We start from the raw sequence: 20,467 nt of genomic DNA, 5'->3' as shown, positions 1-20,467 counted from the left end.
AAGAATCCACTGATCGCCTCCTCAAATAGATCCCAAAAAGAAATCTCCTAGGAATATTGTCACCAAATTCCAGAGCTCCCAGATCAAGGAGAAAATACTGCAAGCAGCCAGAAAGAAACAATTTGAGTATTGTGGAAACACAATTAGAATAACCCAAGATCTGGCAGCTTCTACATTAAGAGATCAAAGGGCTTCGGATATTCCGGAGGTCAATGGAACTAGGATTAAAACCTAGAATCACCGACCCAGCAAAACTGAGTATCATGCTCCAAGGCAAAATATGGATTTTCAGCAAAATAGAGGACTTTCAAGCTTTCTCAGTGAAAAGACCAGAGATGAACAGAAAATTTGACTTTCAAACACAAGAATCAAGAGAAGCATGAAAAGGTAAACAAGAAAGAGAAATCATAAGGGATTTACTAAAGTTGAACTGTTTTGTTTACATTCCTACATAGAAAGATGATGTGTATGATTCATGAGACCTCAATATCATAGAAGCTGAAAGGAATATGCATATATATATACATATGTTTATGTGTGTGTGTGTGTGTGTGTGTGTGTATATAAGTGAATGTGCATGTATGTATATGTGTATGTATATATATATATATATATAAAGAGAGAGAGAGCAGACACAGGGTGAGTTGAAGATGAAGGGAAGATATCTAAAAGAAATAAAATCAAATTAAGGAATGAGAGAGGAATATATTGAGAGAGGGAGATAGGGAGAGATAGAATGGGGTGGATTACCTCACATAAAGGTGGCAAGAGGAAGCAGTTCTGTGGGAGGAGGGGAGAGGGCAGGTGAGGGGTGAATGAGTGAATCTTGCTCTCATCAAATTTGGCCTGAGGAGGGAATACCATACGTACTCAATTGGGTGTCTTACCCCACAGGAAGGAAGAGGGAAGAAGATAAAAAAAAAAAAAGGGGGGATGATGGAGTGGAGGGCAGATGGGGGTGGAGGTAATCAAAAACAAACACTTTGGAAAGGGGACAGGGTCAAGGGAGAAAATTCAATAAAGGGGAATGGGTTGGGAAGGAGCAAAATATAGTTAGTCTTTCACAACATGAGTATTGTGGAAGGGTTATACATAATGATACACATGTGGCCTATGTTGAATTGCTTGACTTCTTAGGGAGGGTGGGTGGGAAGGAAAGAGGGGAGGGAATTTGGAACTCAAAGTTTTAAAAACAGATGTTCAAAAACAACAACCAAAAAAAAAGTTTTTGCATGCAACTAGAAAATAAGATACACAAGCAATGGGGTGTAGAAATTTATCTTGCACTACAAGAAAGGAAGGGAAAAGGGGATGGGAGGGAAGTGGGATGACAGAAGGGAGGGCTGAATGGGGATCAGGGCAACAGAATATACATCATCTTGGAGTGGGGGGGGAGGGTAGAAATGGGGAGAAAATTTGTAATTCAAACTCTTGTGAAAACCAATGCTGAAAACTAAATATGTTAAATAAATAAATTTAAAATAAAATTAAATAAAATTAAAAATTAAAAAAAAAGAATCACTGGAATAAGAAAGGTATGGCCAGGAGGGAGTTTGTTAATCACTGAGGAATGAGTTCAGGTAGGTTATCAATAACATCCCTAGACACCCTTAGGGTGAAGTCCTTTCACAGGACTCAGGTCTAGACATCTTCCCCTTCACCAAGGCAGGAAACTGGCCAGAGATGAAAGGAAGGAAAGATTAAAGCATACATTAAGGACTTACAAAGTACAAAGCACTGGGGATACTTTGGAAAAGAAGACAGTCCCTGTTCTCAAGGAACTGATATTCTAATGAGTGAGACATCCAAGTAACAAGATTTCTCCCCTTCCCATTTCAACAAAAATGCTGGGAAAATTATAAAGCAATCTGGAAAAAGGAGACATTTAGACCAACATCACACACCGTATGCCAAAAAGAGCTCTAAGTGGATACATGACCTGGATATAAAAAGTTTTATCATAATTGGAACATGCTGCATTGCTGGTGGAGTTGTGAGCTGATCCAGCCATTTTGGAGAGCAGTTTGGAACTATGCCCAAAGGGCTATAGATATGTTCATACCCTGTGACCCAGCAATACCACTTCTAGGGTTGTATCCCAAAGAAATCACACAAGCAGGAAAAGGACCCATATGTACAAGGATATTTATAGCAGCTCTTTTTGTGGTAGCCAAGAATTGGAAATCAAAGGGATGCCCATCAATTGGGGAATGGCTGAACAAGCTGTGGTATATGAAGGTAATGGAATACTATTGTGCCATAAGAAATGGGGATGATGCAGACTTCGTAACAACCTGGAAAAACCTACACGACATAATGCTGAGTGAGCGGAGCAGAGCCAGGAGAACGCTGTGCACAGCCACAGATATATGGATCCCGTGAGGACCAACCCTGACATACTGCGCTCTTCTCAGCAACCTAAGGGGCAAGGACAACTCCAGGGGACTCAAGATGGAGAATGCTATCTTCATCCAGAGAAAGAACTGTGAAGTTTGAATGCAGATCGAGGCGCACTACATGCTCGCCTTTTTTGCTTCTCTTTTGTTTTTGTTTTTGGGTTGGTTTTTTTTTTTTTGGTTCTGTTTCTTCTTTCTCATGATTCATTCCATTGGTCAAAATTCTTCTCCACAACTTGACTAGTGCTTAAATTAATTCAATGCGAAGTTATACATGACAGTTATATGAGATTCCATGCCGTCTTGGGGAAGGAGGGGGGAGGGAGGGGAGAAAATCTGGAACTCAAAACTATGTAGAACCGTGTGTGGTAAACGAAAAATAAATAAATAAATTTAAGAAAAAAAGCATGCTGTTTAAAGAAATCTTTTCCCTCTGGAAAAAAAAAAAGTTTTATCATAAGAAAGTCAGAGGAACAGGGAGATCCCCGAGAAAAATTTGTACCAAGAGATAAATAGGCAATTTTGATTACATGAAATTGAACCGCTTCTGTATAAACATAATGTAGCTAAGATGTAACAGTTAACTGAGAAAAAAAAATCTTTGCAGCAAATTTCTCTGATAAAGGCTTAACATCCAAGACATATAATTTTTAAAAAATATATAAGAACAAAAACCATTCTATGATACTGGTCTGAAGACATAGGAAGTCATTAAGGATGGAATTTAGGTCATCAATGATAAAAATGTTCCAAAAGTAATTACTAAAAAAAATGCAAATGAAATCAATTCTACCCTTATCAGATTAGCAAAGATTAAAAAGAAAATTACAGTTCTTGGAGAGGATTTGAGGAGATACCATTACCAATGAATTGATGGTAGAGGTGTGAACTGAGGGAGCCATTCTGGATATCAAATGGAATGAGAACTCCCAAACTCACTAAGTTGTGTATACCCTATGACCCTGTAACACTGACTACTAGGCTTATACCTTAAGTCTAAAGGGTCTTAAGTGGCAGGGGTGGGGAACCTGTGGCCTTCTAGATCCTCAAGTGCAGCCCCCTTTGACTTTATCCTAACCTCACAGAACAAGTGCCCTTAATAAAAGGATTCGTTCTGTAAAACTTGTACTCAGTCAAAATGCCGCACCCAAGGACCTAGAAGGCCACATGTGGCCCCAGGGCCGCAGGTTCCACAACCCTGAAACATAAAAGAAAAAGGGAAGGCGCTATACGTGCAAAAATATTTATAGCAACTCTTTTTGTTGTGGCTAAGACTGGAAACTAAAGGGAGTGATCATCAATTTGGGAATGGCTGGGAAAAATTACAGAATGTAAATGGAATGGTATATTAATGACCTAAGAAATGATAAGCGATCATTTGAGAAAGACATGGGAGAACTTATATGAAATGATACAGAATGAAGTGAGCAAAGCTAGAACGATTTATAAAACAGCATGATCGTTATAAAGAGAAATAACTTTGAAAGACTTAAGAGTCCTAATCAATACAACTGACCAGGACTACAAAGGATCTACAAAGTGTGCTACACAAACGCACATCCTGAGACAGAAGTGAGGACTGTTGGTGCTGAATAAGAGACAGGCACTGTCAGACATGGACAGCGTATGCATGATTTGCTTAATTATGCTTATTCATTACAAGAGTTGTATTTTTCACCAATGAGGATGAAGAGAGGGCAAAGAGAGTGGGACTAAAAAATCCTGAGGCAAAAAAAAAGTCATTGAACTATTTGTTTTTAAATGTACATAAAAAGAGAAGTTCAGAATGACAAGGACAAGCAGGACAGCATAAGATTACATGCTAAGTTTTATCTATACACACATACACACACATTTAAGCAACCTGGGTGGAACAGAGATGTGATATCATATTCACTGCTCTTTGTTCTGTTTTATAAAAGTGCTCATTTTTTATATTTACGAATTCAGAGTTTTTAAAATTCTAAGTAAGTGAATGAACAGGGATATTTACTATTATCTATTTTTCCAGGAATCTTTACCTAATAGGCTTTTACTTGATGACTGTTTAAAACTGCCACCATCATCAATTCACTTTACCATCTTTTAAAGCTGATCATTTAAAAACAATTTATGCAACTAGCACAATTTGCAACTGAGTCAGATTACAATACTCAAAAAGCATGTTCAAAGTCACAAAAATTCAATTTTCTTTTAAGGTGACTACTGAAAACTTCAAATGATTCACTGAGAAAAGACCATAGGGAAGAAATGCTTTTTGTCCACTTTTTCAATTATCTATCAAATAGTCCCTTGTAGTAGCTTTTTAAAAAACTCCCACCTTCAGGTAAAAATATTATGCTAAGTCCTTCAGATCTATCCTTTACCCATTTCCTGTGGTAGGCTGTACCTTTACTCAGGATCTGTTGAAAGCAGGAACAAGCCCAGATAACAGGGAGCTTGGCACCTGAGAAATAAAATTCAAAAAATTAAAATTAAATACTGTACAATTTCTTTCAAAAAATGCCAGACTGCACTACAGGAAATACCTAAGGGTCAACTCAAATCATGGAAACACCACCCCCTCCTTTCCCTAACATGGATCATGGAGATCGAGAGGGGATGAAAGTTGCGCACTTCCCTGAACCAACACTTTAGGCATTCTTTCTTCACAACTGGTTCAAGAAGAAACAGAAATGTGTAAAATCCCCTGCCACTAATAATACACTTCATGTAATAGCTGACATTGATATAGTCACTTAATATATATGATCTCATCTGATGCTCAACCATAAGATGGATACAATTAACATCTTCAGTTTATTTTCTCACTGCATCTATAGAGTACCTATGCTTATAAAACGCTTTAGCGTTTATTAATATATAACAATAGGTCATAAAAGCCTACAGGACAGTTAAGTGAAGAAATACCAAAAACACTCTGTAGAAAGCTTAGACTCAAGAAAGTTAAATGGCTTACCCAAAGTCAACCAGATCAATGTCTGGGATAAAATCAGTATGAGAATCTACAGTTTTGTGGTGAGTTTTTTTTTTAATGTGTTATTTATTCTCTTTTGTTTCTCCATCAACTTCATTTCCAAATCTCTCTCCTACCCCTTCCCATGGAGTCATCCCTTGTATCAAAAATTAAAAGATGCCACATCAATGGCACCTAAGAGCATTTTTTATCTATACCACTCAACCCCTACTTCTGCAAAGAAGGGCAGAGAGTGCATTCCCCATGTCTTCTTCAGGAGAAATTTGGTCACTAGACTTACACAGCAGAACTCAGGTCTTCTAACCCGAAAATTCAGCAATACTCTTTTCTACAATCTTGTTGTTGCTCCCTGCCCTTAGAAGTATTCTAGGTGGGTCACACATTATTCCACTGCTAACTTGGGAATCAGAGGCATGCCCTCATTACCATTAAAATCACTTTGAAATATACATCAACTATAACCAAACCCTTCCTGTCACTAAACTCTCCCATGCTGTCCTTTAGCCAACTGCCCAATTATATATTCTAATGGAACTGTTTTCTATGCCAGATGGTGTTCCAGAACCAGTGAAAGTTAATGTATGAGCCTGCAGCCACTTTACAAAGAGGTTATGTTGAGTTTTAAATGCCCATCAGCCAACCAACTCAAAATGTCTAATAGAGATAAAGAGTTGTTGGAGCTCCAGAGAAAAACAAGGGCTAACTATATAGATGTAGCAGATATCTACAAGGATAATAATTAAATCCATGGGAGCTGCGGAGGTCACCAAATGGGAATGGAAAGAGAGATAAAAAGAGGTTGTGCTAGAGTATAAACATGGTAATAGGAAGCAACATGGATGATGACAGAACAAAGGAGATGAAAAAGGCTCAACCAAATCAAACAGGTAGGAACAAGAATTTAAGGACCAGAAAATGTCAAGTAAACCCAAAATGAGAGAGGTCCTCAGTGTCAAATACTGCAGCTACAAGTCAAGAAGTCTGAGGATTGAGAGATGGCCATCAGCTTTGAGCAATAAAAGGGTGCTTGTAATTTTGAAGAGTGAACAGTAACTTGAGTGATGAGGCTGGAAGGCAGACTGCAAAGTGGTAAGAAGTAGAGGTCAAGATTAAAGGCAGGTTTTTTTTCTGAGTTTCGCCATGAATAGAGAATAGAGCGATATGGGAGGATAGTATAAGGGTTGAGGAACTAAGAGCATGGACTGCATAAAGAAGAGTAGGATGTTATTAAATAAGTACTAAAAAGTAGCCTCCCCAGGTTTTAAATGCCAAGCAGGCCTGATGTCTAGTAAGAACATTATTAACAATGGTTCTTAGAGGTACTATCAAATTACAAGGAACCAGAAGGTCAAGGGCTCATTCTACAATTTAACATTTTTAGAAGAAACATTTATCAACATAAGAGAAAACATTTTTTTCACAAATAATCTAACTGCAAAGTAAACAGAGACTAGCAAAGATCGTGCAGGTGTTTTGATATGCTAATTACAATCCATTCTCTAGTCATAAGAGAGAAACTATAAACAATACAATATCTTGGCCAATAAACATTACAACTTTTCACATCTGTCAAAAAACTTTGAACTCGCACCATATCCTTTTTTGTCGATCTCTCATTTAGCACCGAGTTCACAAATTTCTTACATGTACACTTTCATTCTTTATCATGAAACTATTGGACACCACCTTCTCAACTCTAGCCTTGATTAAAACCCAAAAGGTTTCCAGTGAGATTTAAAACAGGAGTTCTCAAGATACTGAAGCACATATATATTTATACATATGTAGCATTTCTTGGGTCAACTGTTTAACTTTTCATTAGGTATGGCATAGTATAAGGTCATGTTAGAATACTCTACCTTCATTTGGGAATTTCTATAGTTCTAGAGCAATTCTACCTCAACTTCACCAGAGTTCAAGAATTCCAGGTCAACTACAAGTAAAATATCTGCAAAATATTTTTGAGTAGATGTTTTAGAGTTTTTACAGTTTGCTAAGATCTTATAACATCACTTGGAATCTTACAAAAGTTTCAGCATAGCTATGAATAAAAGTCTCATTTTCTAATAAAAGTCTAAAATTACATTTTCCTAGGCTTTGATACTCCAGTTCGGGTATTATCTCACTCATAACAAATGTTTTGTCTTTTTTTTTTAAAGTCTTGTGAAACAAATTACCAGAGTAGCCGTATTTTTTTCAAAAGGCAAGAAAAAAAGAGAAAAATATATGCTTCCATCTGAAGATGGAGAACACTTTTTATCATGAATCCAATGAATCACAGGTCATTGTGTTTATTGCTGTTGCTGTATACGGTGTTCTAGTTCTGCTCATTCCATTTTGCATCAGTTCATGCCAATCTTCCTTTGTGCCTTCATCATTTCTTACAGTACATTTGTATTTCATCACAATCATATGCCACAACTTGACAGCCACTCTCCAACTGACAGGCATCCCCTCAATTTCTCATTCTTTGCCATTATATACAAAGTTAATTACTATAAACATTTTAGTACACATTGACGCTTTTCTTCTTTCTTTGCTGTACAGACCTCTTATAATGGTATTGCTGGGTCAAAAGTTAAGTATAGTTTAACAGCCTTCAGGGGCATACTTCCAAATTGCTTTCTAGAATGGCTGGACAAGTACACAGCTCCAACAATACATTAGTATATCTCTTTTCCCACATCTCCTCCAGCACTGGTCATTCTCCTTTTATATAATTTTAGCTAAAATAATGAGTATGAGGCAGTATCTCGGAACTGTTTCAATTTGCATTTCTCTAATTATTAGTGACTTAGAGCATGTTTTTAAATATGGCTATTGATAGTTTAGTTTTCTGCCTCTGGAAATGGCCTCTTCATATGCTTTGACCATTTATGAACTGGGGAATGGCTTCTTGTAAATTTGACTAGTTCCCTCTCTACTTTAGAAATAAGACTTTAATCAGAGAAATTAGCTAAAGACTTTCCAAGTTTTCTGCCCTTCTTCTAATTTTAGTTGTATAGGTTTTGTAGCCGAAAAACTTTTTAATTTTATGCAAACAAAATTATTTATTTTGTTTACTATGAACCTGTTTCTCTCATTTCTTCATGGAATCTTCCCCTGTCCATTATCTAACAAGCAATTTCTTCCATGCTCCACTTATGATACCACCCTTTATATCAAAATCATACAAACACTTGGGGCTTATTTTGGCATTCGATATGAGTTACTAGTTTATAGTTTCAGCAAGACTACTTTCCCTTTTTCCCAATCATGTTTGTCAAATTGTGGGTTCTTACTCTAACCGCGAGGATCTCTGGGTTTATCAAACACTAAGTTACTATGCTCATTTGCTTCAGTATATAATGTACTTAAATCTATTCCACCTGTCTGTTTCTTTATCCAGTACCAAACGGTTTGATGATAACAGCTTTGTAGTAAAGTTTGAGAATAAGTATTGCAAGGCCCCCTTCCTTATCATCTTTCTTCCCATTGATTCTCTTGATATTCTTGACCTTTTGTACATCCAGATGAATTTTGCTTTTTTATTTTTAAGCTCTATAATGTAGTGCTTTGGTAATATCAGTAAATGAACCAAACGAATTTACGTAATAATATCATTTGCTGAAGCTGTCAACTGTATTAGTTTTTTAGTTGAATATAGTTTTCTAAGTAAATCATCATACCATCTGTAAAAAGTGGTAAGTTTTGGTTACTCATGGACTATACTGATTTCTTTCAATTTCTTTTCCTTTGTCTTATTGCTATAGCTAGAATTTATAGTACAATACTGAATAGTAATGATGATAATGGACATTCTTGCTTTATATCTGATTTCACTGGAAAGGCTCCTAGCTTATATGGCCATTACAGATAATGTTTGCTGTTGGTTTTATATAAATACTTATTTAAAGATACTAAAGTAGTGGTGGGTTCCCCTGCAGTGGACATCATTAAGCAGAGAGCTCCAACAGCCACAGCCAATTTATTTGACTATGGGAGGTAGGTACTATTATTATCCACATTTTATACATGGGGTACAAGCACCGTAGTCACAGTCAAGGAGGAGAAGAGTACTTGTGGTCACTCACACACCAGAGCAAAGGCCAGGACAGTTGTGACCACACTTCTCCTTGGTCCATGCTACCCTGGAAGAACTGAGGGCTTGCCAAACCCAGAACTAGCTCTGAAAAAAAGAACATGGCAGGAATGAAAGGTTCTCTTGGAGAAAGGTGGGGGGAAATGAGGCTAAAGATGACTGTTCTGCCACTCTTGCAGCCACACACAACTATAACCCCTCACCCCATGGTCCTCTCTCCACTTGGGGTGCCATATCCTTACATGTGGGTGTTCTGTCCATAGGAATAATAAGCTTTGCCACCATATATATATATATATATATATATAGTAGCCAGAATGGACTTTGTTTTCTTTGAATGACTCAGCTCGCCTCGTTGAGCTTCCCTGGACACTGGGGCTTGCTCTTCCGGGGCAGGACCAGAGCTTCCTGTGTGATGAGTCGTGGCGCTGGCTGAGGGGAGGTGTGTTAACGTGGTCTACGCTGGGGGAGGGGCCGAGTCAAGAACCAATCGGCCCTGGTCATTCAGGCGGCGCTTGATGATGTCAAAAACTCTATAAGAGGGGAGAGGACAGCTTGAAGCTCCTCCTTTCCTTTTCCGGTTGGAGCCAGAGACACCTACAGCTGAAGCTGAGCTGCCGGTAGCAGAGCTGACTAGAGGCTAGTGGGTAATCTTCTTACCGTAGAAGGGAAGCATGTATACGATTTTGCCTTATACCATCTCGCTTCTCTGTGGCCTCCTGATTACCCTTGTAAGGCGGACTTATTGGGCCTGGAAGCTTTTGATGAAAATATCAAAATGGGGACGCTGGTTTGTGGGCTTGTTATTGTGGAGTGTAAATACATGCTTTAGTTCTCCTGCCTTCTGCCTAGAGAATTCCTTATATCCTGCGGTTCCGGACCTTTTAGGCACATATGAGATTCTCTTTGAAATCATAAATTCTGCCTTCCTAATGTGTGTACATATATATATATAAAGACATTTTGGGGTTTAGGGGCTAGATTTTTTTCTAAAAGCTGGGGCAATTTACTTCTTGTCTTGTGCAGTTTTCATTTATGATTTCTTGAAATATAGCTCTGAAAAAACAGGCTTAAAAATTAAAAAAAAAAAAAGTAAAAACAATGGTTTTAAAGGAGTAGAATGATTCTCTGGAACAGCCTTTTGTGTTTCCAATAGAGCTACTTGACTCCACCTTTAAACCCAAATCAGTCCAGCTTTTCTGGAATGAGCAATAATAACCCCCAGCCCAAGCCTCTATGGTTCACTGTTTAGGTTTCAATGACTCAGAAAGAGTGTCAATAGCAACTGTTTTCTATTCAGGCCAAAACCTCAGAAGGTCTTTCCTCTCTTCCCTTTTTGTGATGGTAAATTAGGCCATCCTTTGCCTCAATTCTTACCTAGCCCTGGGTCATTGAATGGGTATTGCACCTGACAAACTGAGGCCTGGGAAAGATCCAATTTAAAAAAAGACAAGGTCATCCACTGCATCGTGGGCCACCTCCAGTCATCTTGTCTTTTGTCTTACCACTGGACTTCAATGACTCTGGAAGAGAATAAAGACAATCACTTCGCACGGCTTGGTTTCACTTAAATCCAATTTACACGAAAGTCAAGACATCACCCTTGTGTTGTTATTGGTCCTCTTAAAGAATGACAGATAGATAATACTCATCATTTTAGGGAAAGCAACATTGATTCCTTTGCTTTCTAGTGTTTTTATTTTTAAAAAAGGATAGGTAGTACATATAACCCTAAATGCGCTTTTTCTGCATCTGTTGAAATAACCTTACGATTTTTGTTTTTTATATAGTCAAGTATGCTTATACCTTCCCTAACACAGAACTAGCCCTGCAATTCTGACATAAATCCATTTTGGTCATACTGTATGATCTTTGTGATATACTATTCTAATCTCTTTTGTAGTATTTTATTTAAAAACTGCACCAATGTTCATTAGAGCAACTGGTCTAGTTTTCTTTCTCTATTTTGATTGTCCCCAGTTCAGGCATCAAGAAAATATTTGTGTCATAGAAGGAATCTGGTAAGACAACTTTTTAGCTATTTTTAATGAGAGATTTATTATGTTTTTCAAGACATCTTAATTCATTATTCCTTTTAAATCTTGGGTTCCAAATTCTCTCCCTCCCTCACACACCCACCAAGAAAGCAAGCAAAACGATATCAATTATACATGTGAAATCATGCAAAACATTTCCCCCCAAAAGCGAGAAAATCGTATTTCAATTTCTACTCAGAATTCATCAGTTCTCTGGAGGTGGACAGCATTTTTTCATCATGGGTCTTTTGGAATTGTCTTAGATCACTGTCTTCATCACGGTAACCAAGTCTTTCACAGTTGATCATCATTATAACACTGCTGTTACTGCGCATAATGATCTCTCAGTTCTGACTTCACTTTGCAACAATTCATACAATCCTTGCCATGTTTCTCTGAAACTACTTTTTTCCAATGTCTTTGTCATTTCTTATAGTACAACCATGTTGTTGCTGTTGAATCATTTTTTTCAGTTGTGTTTGACTCATGACTCCATTTGGGGTTTTCTTGGCAAAGATACTGGAGTGATTTGCCATTTCCTTTTCCAGCTCATTTTACAGATGAGGAAACTGAGGCAAACAGGTTAAATGACTTGCCCCACGTCACACAGCTAATAAATGTCTGAGGCCAGATTTGAACTCAGAAAGAAGAGTCTGGACTCCAGAACCCACCACCATTCTATCCACTACACCATCTAATTACCAGCAATTAGATTAGATTAGCAATTAGATAGTACTCTATCACAATCACATGCCACAACTTATTCAGCCATTCCCCAATTGATGAGAGCATTCCCTTGATTTCCAAGACTTTTGCCACCACAAAAGAGCTGCTACAAATATTGTTGTACATATACATCCTTTTCCTTTCCTCTGCTTTCTCTGGGGTACAGACCTACTACTGGTCAGTACTGGATCAAAGGGTATGCAGTTTCATAGCTCTTTGGGCATAGTTCCAAATTGTTCTCCAGAATGGTTGGACCAGTTCACTACTCTACCAGAAGTTCATTAGTCTACTTTTCCCTCATTCCCTTCAGTATGTCATTTCTAATAGATGTGAGGCAGTACCTCAGACTTGTTTACATTTGCATTTCTCTAAGCATGATTTAGAGCATTTTTTTCATGTGGCTCTATGCAGTTTTGACGTCTTCTTCTGAAAACTGCCTGTTTACATACTGTGAGAAACGTGGTTTTGGGGATCACTGGACTTCCTAGGCAGGGCCAAAGTCCTGAAGAAGAACCCTGTGATAATCCCTAGAGAAGGCTGTACAGACCACAGGACTCCCAGAGGAAGACCAAGTGGTAGCCATCCCTTAATCTGTGGGGATCACAGGGCCTCCTAGGGGTCAGACCCTAAGGAAGACCCAAGTGATGGCCCCTTAGGATGGCAGTAAGATCACAAGGCTCCCGAGACAGGGCCGGAAGTCCCATGTGATGTCCCCTTAAGAAGGCCGTGCAGACCACAGGGTTCCCCAAGGGAATCCAGAGTGGTAGCCCTCTTAACACCGCAGTGGGGATCACAGGACACCCCAAGACAAGATCCAGGAGTAAGCCTGGCGAGCTTCCGCTGCCTGTTGCTTCCCTTCACTTGACCTTAGGAAAACCCATGTGATTTGCCCATTGACACCCAAAGAACTCAGGACCAGAGTGGGCAGAGGAAGGCATTTTATTACGCTCCCCGGGAGAGCGGGTGCAGTGCTCAAGGGAACACTCACACTGATACAGCTGCAGGAGCAGGGGTAACCATTCCCTCCACTCCTGCTAGAGTCATGGTTAGTTTACAATCTTTGTTTTTTACATAGTTTTCCTTGGTTATATAGTTTATATAAATAGGATAATAAGGATACAGAAGCAAAAGTGAAGTTAATTAGATTTTCCTTGTATTAAACTATATTCTTTTACTTCTCCTACTTTCCCTCTTTAACATATGCAAACAATGCAAATCAGTAGGCCTGGATTCTTGACCAAGACCAGACACTAGATAAGCTTGAACTGGTTCAAGTGGGTTTGGCCTCTCTAATTCCCCAGACCGCCTTCTCAAAAAGCATGCACATGTGTACAAGCCTCTGACCTCTCACCTGACTGACCTTGAGGCCTGGTCTCTGCTAAAGCTGGGGTGGGGCAAGGCAGGGAAGCACACCTTTAGTTCTGTGGAAACAAAACTCCTCCTCCCATTTCTTACAATACTTTGACCATTTATCAGTTGGGGAATGGGTCTTATTTTTATAAATTTGACTCAGTTCTATATAAAGTACATATTTGGGAAATGAAGCCCTTTATCAGCAAAACTTGACGTAAAAGGGCTCCAACCCTTTAATCTTAATTGTGTCTTTCTGTTTCAAGAATGTCTCTTGTAAACAACATATTGCTGGATTCTTGTTTCTAATCCATTTTGTTTTATGGGTGAGCTCATCTCATTCACAATCACAGTTATGATAACTGTGTATCTACCCCCCATCCCATTTTTTCCCATTTCTTTCTCTCCCCCTCTCTCTTTCTATCTCATTCCTCCTCAAAAGTCTATTTTACTTCTAATCACTGCTTCCCTGACGTCACCCTCCCTTTTATCTATCATCCCCTTGCCACTTACCCTTACCCCCACGCCCCTATTTCCCTATATGTTAAATACATTTCTATACAAAACAGTGAGTGTATATACATTCTTCTCTCTTTGAACCAATTCTGATGAGACTGAAGTTCATGCATTGCCCACCACTCCCCCCATTTTCCCCTCCACTATAAAACGTCTCATCTGCCTCTTTTAGGTGAGAAAATATTTCCATTCTAGTTCTCCCTTCTTCCTTCTCTCACTGCATCTCTCTTAGCCCTTCATCTTTTGGGTGAGATCATCCCAACATAATCAATTCACACCCATGCCCTCTGTCTATGTAAATTCCTTTTAGCTGCCTTAATGATAAAGGTCTTAAGAGTTACACATATCATCTTTCCCTATAACAATGTAAATAGTTTAACTTTACTGAGTCCCTTGTGATTAACTCTTTCATGTTTACCTTTTTTTGTTTCTCTTAACTCTTGTGTTTGGATGTCAAATGTTCTATTCAGCTCTGGTCTTTTCATCAAGAATGTTTGGAAGTCCGCTCATTAAATATCCATTTTTTCCCCTGAAGGATTATATTTCAGCTTTGCTGGGTAGGTTATTCTTAGTTGTAGTCCTAGCTCCTTTGCCTTCTGCAATATAATATTCCAAGCCCTCTGCATCTTTAACATGGATGCCACTAAATTTTGTTTGATCCTGACTGTGGCTCTATCAATATTTGAATTGTTTCTTTCTGGATGCTTGAAGTATTGAGGGCTCTGGAATTTGGCTATAATATTCCTTGGAGTTTTCACTTGGGGATCTTTTTCAGGAGGTAATTGGTAAATTCTTTCCATTTCTATTTCATCCTGTGCATCTAATCAGGGCAATTTTCTTTTATAATATCTTGAAATATAATATCTAGGCTGTTTTTTTTTTGTTTTTATCATGGCTTTCAGGTAATCTTTCCTTGATCTGTATTTTCTAAGTCAGCTGTTTTTCCAAAAAGATATTTGACATTATCTTCTATTTTTTTTTCACTCTTTTGACTTTGTTTTATTGTTTCTTGATGTTTCAGGGAGTTACTAGCTTCCAAATGCCTGATTCTAACTTTTAAGGAATCATTTTCTTCAGTGAGCTTTTGTACCTCTTTTTACATTCAACCAATTCTGCTTCTTAGGGAATTCTTTTCTTCAGCGAATTTTTGTATATCTTTTTCCATTTAGCCAATTCTGTTTTTTAAGAAGCTCTTCTCTTTAGTGGATTTTTGTGCCTCTTTCATATTTGGTTAATTCTGTTTTTTAAAGCTGTTATTTTCTTCTGTATTTTTTGTGCCTCTTTTACCAAGCAATTAATCCTCTTTTCATCATTTCTTAGCATCACTCTCATTCCTATTCCCAATTTTCCTCTACCATTCTTATCTGTTTTCTTTAACTCTTCCAGAAATTCTTGTTGGCTTTGGGTCCAATTACCATTTTTCTTTGAGACTTTTTGTAGCTGTTTTCACATTGTTGTCTTCTTCTGAGTTTATGTCTTGGTCTTCCCAGCCACCATGGTAGCTTTATAGGGTTGAATTTTTTTTTTCTGGTCTTTGCTCATTTTCTTAGCCTATTTCTTGAATTTGAACTGTATGTTAAAGCTGGGCTTTGCTCACCTGAGGGTAGGGAGGCACTGCCCCAAGCTTCAGGCTTTTTTATGCTGCTCTTTTCAGAAATAGTTCTGGGGATCTGCAAGGTTTTTTTTGGTGATTCCAAGGTGGTATAATCCTAGGAGAGGAATGGTCACTGCTCTCCTGGTCTGAACTCTGGTCCTTACCAAGGAAAGACCCCTGATCCCCTGTGGCCACAAATACTAGTGCTCCTCTTTGCCTTGCAACAACCAGGACCCCTGCTGCCTTGTAATCAACCACCAGCACTCCTATCTGCCCTGAGACAGTGACACAGAACTGTGTATGGGCAACAGGGTTGCCAAACAACACCAGCCAAACCCAGTGCCCACAAAGGGTCCTCTGTAATCTCCTTATGACCAGTTGTCCAACCCACTCACTGACTCTGGATTGAAAGCTCCCGAAGCTACTGCTGTGGTTGCTGCATGTGTGGACTCTGAACAGGACTCCACCCCAATGTCACAGACCTCTCCTACTAACCTCTTGAGTTTTCTTAGGCCAGAAAAATGCCTCAACCAGACCTTTTATTGGTTATGCAGCTCCAAAATTTATTTGAGGTATTAAAGTTGCTTAACAAGGAACGTTGAAAAAGTTCTACTGGATGGTTGCCCCTAATCAGTCATCTTGGCTCTACCCCCTTTCCCTATTTTTTAAAAGTTTATGTAGCATTGGAATTAATTATTCTTTAAATGTTTCTTAAAATTCACTTGTAAATTCATCTGGTCTTCGGTCCCCCCTCCGCCAAAGTACATTAATAGTTTGCTGAACGTATTTTTCTAAGATAAGAGTTCTTTTAAGTATTCAATTTCCTCTTCTGCTAATCTGGGCAACTTATATTTTTGTAAATATTCATCTACTTCATTTAGATTGTCAGTTTTCTTGGAATATAGTTGGGCAAAATAGCTCCTAGTAATCGCTTTTGTTTCCCCTTCACTGGTTGTAAATTTAACTTTTCAATTTTAATACTGTTAATTTGATTTTCTTCTTTAAAAAAAAATTAACCACTGGCTTGTCTAACTTTTTTGGCTCATTTTTTTAAAAAAAATTTCAGTTCTATTCATCTCTTTTTTGATTTTCAGTGTTTCTATTTCAGTATTTAATCGAGGGTTTTTAACTTGCTGATATTCTACAGGTTTGTTGTTGTTGTTACATGCTCAATTCATTGATCTACTCTTTCTCTCTTGTATTGATTTGTTTTTAAAAATACAAATTTCCCCCTTAATACCTGCTTTGGCTGCATCCCACAAATTTTATTATGGTGTCTTACTGTTGTAATTGTCTTTTATGAATTTATTGGTTGTTTCTGTCATTTGTTCTTTGACTCACCCATTCCTTATGATTAAGTTGTTTAGTCTCCAATTAATTTTCATTGTTGTTTTGTAAATTTTTTTCATTTTAACCAATTAATTTTTAATCTGTGCTTCATAGGCACTTTACTGATTGTAACTTTTATTACATTAATTAGAAAAAGATATATTTAATACTTCTGATTTCCTGTATTTGTGAGGTTTTCATACCATAATAGAAGGCGCCACGAACACCTGAAATAGTCATACTTCTTTCTATTCTTATTCAAGATTTTCCAAAGGTCTATCATATCCAACTTCTAAAATCCTAATAAGCTACTCAACTTATTTTATGATTACATTTATCTAAGTCTGAGAGCAATAAATTGAGGTCCCCTACTATTACAGTTTTAGTGTCTATTTCCTACTGTCCTACTGACTAAAATTCAGATGCTATGCCATTTGGTGCATAAGCATTAATATTCATTCATTATCTATATATTTAGTAAAGTATGGTTTTCCTGTCCATCTCTTTTAATTGGGATAATGTTTGCTTTTGTTTTGTCTGAGATCATGATTGCCATCACTGCTTTTTTTATTTCAGCTAAAGCAGAATTCTCTCTCCTCTAGCCCCTTATTTTAACTCTAAGTATACCGTTCTGTTTAAAGTATGTTTCTTATAAACATATTGTTGGATTCTAGTTTCTAATCTATTTTGGTATTTGGTTTTCTATTTTATGGGTTAGTTCATCCTGTTAACATTCATAGTTATTACTCTTAACTATGTATTTCCCTTCATTCCATAAAAATAGTTCTCGTTTTAAGTAAGTGGTCTGTTTCACAGACCTCTATATAAAGTCATTTTTATGTAATCTAAATTTGCCTACAGACCTGGGGAAAGGAGAGAGAGAGTGAGAGAGGAGGGGGGGCCAAGGGCTCATAGAGCTAGCATGCAGTTCAAGGACATTTGGGGGCTGAGGATGCAGAAGCAAAAACAGAAAGGAGGAACATGCAGGGGTCAGGGTCAGCCACTTGGGGGAGTGACAGGAACCCAGAGGAAGAACATGCAGGGGACAGACATGGACACAGACAGGAGAGGACAGGCAAACCACAGAAACTAGGGACAGAAACATGGTACCCAAGCCAAGACAGACAGAAGAGACATGCAGGAGCTGGACATGCAGGTGGGTGGGCAGAGGGGAACAAAGGTCTCCACTCTTGGTGCTGGGAGTTTCAAGCAAGCTCCCAATCTGGTGGTAGTAGTGGCAGTCTCTCCCTGTGTCCGTTCTTCTGCTTTCACTGGGATTTTCATTTTTTTGGAGTTTTTTTTTTTAAAAGGTATTTGGGGGAAGGGGATATGTGGAATGCAGAGTCAATGGGCAGGAGTGGAGAGAAAGCACAATAATGTACAGTAAAGTTAACATAGGTGGGTTTTTTGAAATGCAGATTTCTTTTATAGTTCTTTATATTGCCAAATTTACATAATACAAATTTATATAAAGTAAGAACTGTCTGTACCCTTCTTCTGATCCTTTTCTTTTTTATCCCTGTCCCCTCTTTAAGAGTCTGATGGGCTTCTGACCATTGCTTCTCTTAAATCTACTAGCCTCTTCTCCCACCACACTTTCTCTTAACTCCTTTTCCCTCCTACTTTCAATTGTGTCTGTATGTTTATTCTTCCCTTTTTGAACCAGTTCAGGTGAAAGATGCAAGCGTTGTCTGTCCCCCAATCTCACTGCCCCCTCCATTGTAGAAACTCGCCTTGCATGCTAGATTTATAATTTTCCCCATTCTTCCCCTCCCCCTTGTCCCCTTCTCCTAGTAAATTCCTCTTCCACAACAATCTTCCATTCTTCTTTTGAAATCATGCTAACATAACAGAATTACACCTGGGCCCTTGGTCTAACTAGACTCCCTCTAAGATCACTGATGATGATTGAGTTCTTAGGGGTCACAAGTATCTTCTCACCATACAGTTTCACTCTGTTTAGTCTCTTATGATTTCTCACTCATGTTTAGCTTTTTATGCTTCCCTTGAGTCCTGTGTCTGAATGTCAAATTTTCTGTTTAATTGCGGCCTTTTTATCACGAATGCTGCAAAATCCTTTATTTCATTGAAGTCCATTCCCCGCCCCCCCCCCACCACCATAGAACTATATTCAGTTTTGCTGGGTAGTTTATTCTTGGCTGAAATCCTAGATCTGTTGCCTTCTGGAATATCATATTCCAAGCCCTCTGTTCCATCATCATGGTGGATGCTAAATCTTATGTGATCCTGTCTGGTTCCAAAGTACTTGAATTCTTTTTCTCTGTTACTTGTAATATTTTCTCCTTACAATGGAGTTCTGGACTTCAACTATAATATTCCTAGGAGTTTTCATTTTGTAGTTTCTTTCAGGAGATGACCAGCGTATTCTTTCAATTTCTACTATGTCCTCCTGTTCAAAACTTCTGGGCAGGTTTCCTTTATATTTTCTTGAAATGTTATCAAAGCTCTCTTTTTCTTCATGGCTTTCAAACTCCAATGATTCTTAAATATTCTCTCCTCAATTTATTTTCCAGGTCAGTTGTTTTTCTACAAGATATTTCATATTTTCTTGGGGGAGGGGAGTTTTGATCTTTTGACTTTACTATTTCTTGACATCTCATGGAGTCATCAGCTTCCATTTGATCAATTATAATGAATAAGAAGTTATTTTCTGCAGTAAGATCTTGTACCTGTCTTGTTGTTGTTCAGTCACTCAGTCATATCCAACTCTACATGACCCCATGAACTTCGTCCATTGGGTTTTCTTGGCAAAGATACTGGAATGGTTTACCCTTTCCTTCTCCAGTTGTATCCCCATTTTAAAGACAAGGAACTGAGGCAAACAGGTTTAAAGTGACTTGCCCAGGGTCACACAATGGTTAAATGTCTGAGACCAGCTTTGAACTCAGATCTTCCTGACTCCAGGCCTAGTACTGTATCCATTGCATCACCTAGAAATCCTGGTACCTCTTTTACAAAGCTATTAATTCACTTTTCAGAGCTTTCTTGCATAGCTCGGTTTTTTTCCCCATTTTCCCCTATCACTCTTATTTTTTTCCCCAATTTTTTTTTTGCTTTTTTTTTTTAAAGCCCCTTTCTTTAACCCTTCTAGGAATTCTTGTTCGGTTTATGTCCAATCTGCATTTTTTAAAAGGCTTCACTTATAGAAGTTTTCAAGTTACTGTCTACTGTATTCTGTCTTAAGTTTCCCTGTCATTAAAGCAGATCTTTATGGTCAGATTCTTTTTTGTTTGCTCATTTTTCCAGACTCTTTCTTGATTTTGGACTTTGTGTTAGTGTTAGGATCTGCTTCACCTCTGGTCATTTAATTTTCTTTTGATGTTTTCACAGCTCAGTCAGGGGTGGTGGTGGACTTTCAAGTTTTCAGTGCTTCCAAAGTGCTATGATCTGGAAAGTAGACTGTTCACTACCCTCTGCAAGTTCCTGACCCAGGTTTGGGCC

The 20,467-nt window shown here is 38.2% G+C and overlaps 1 protein-coding gene across 1 annotated transcript in view; it reads right to left on the bottom strand.

The window, feature by feature from the left end:
- Nucleotides 1-20,467, bottom strand: part of GIGYF2 (GRB10 interacting GYF protein 2) — a 164,257-nt gene that overhangs the window by 117,776 nt on the left and 26,014 nt on the right. Inside the window, exon 2 of the mRNA XM_036766633.1 lies at nt 4,786-4,842. The gene's annotated coding sequence lies outside the window, so the exon portion shown is untranslated. The remainder of the gene's footprint in view (nt 1-4,785; nt 4,843-20,467) is intronic.

The sequence above is a fragment of the Trichosurus vulpecula genome, chromosome 7 (assembly GCF_011100635.1).
Source record: "Trichosurus vulpecula isolate mTriVul1 chromosome 7, mTriVul1.pri, whole genome shotgun sequence".
Lineage (NCBI taxonomy): Eukaryota > Metazoa > Chordata > Mammalia > Diprotodontia > Phalangeridae > Trichosurus > Trichosurus vulpecula.
This window is presented reverse-complemented; position numbering and strand designations above follow the sequence as displayed.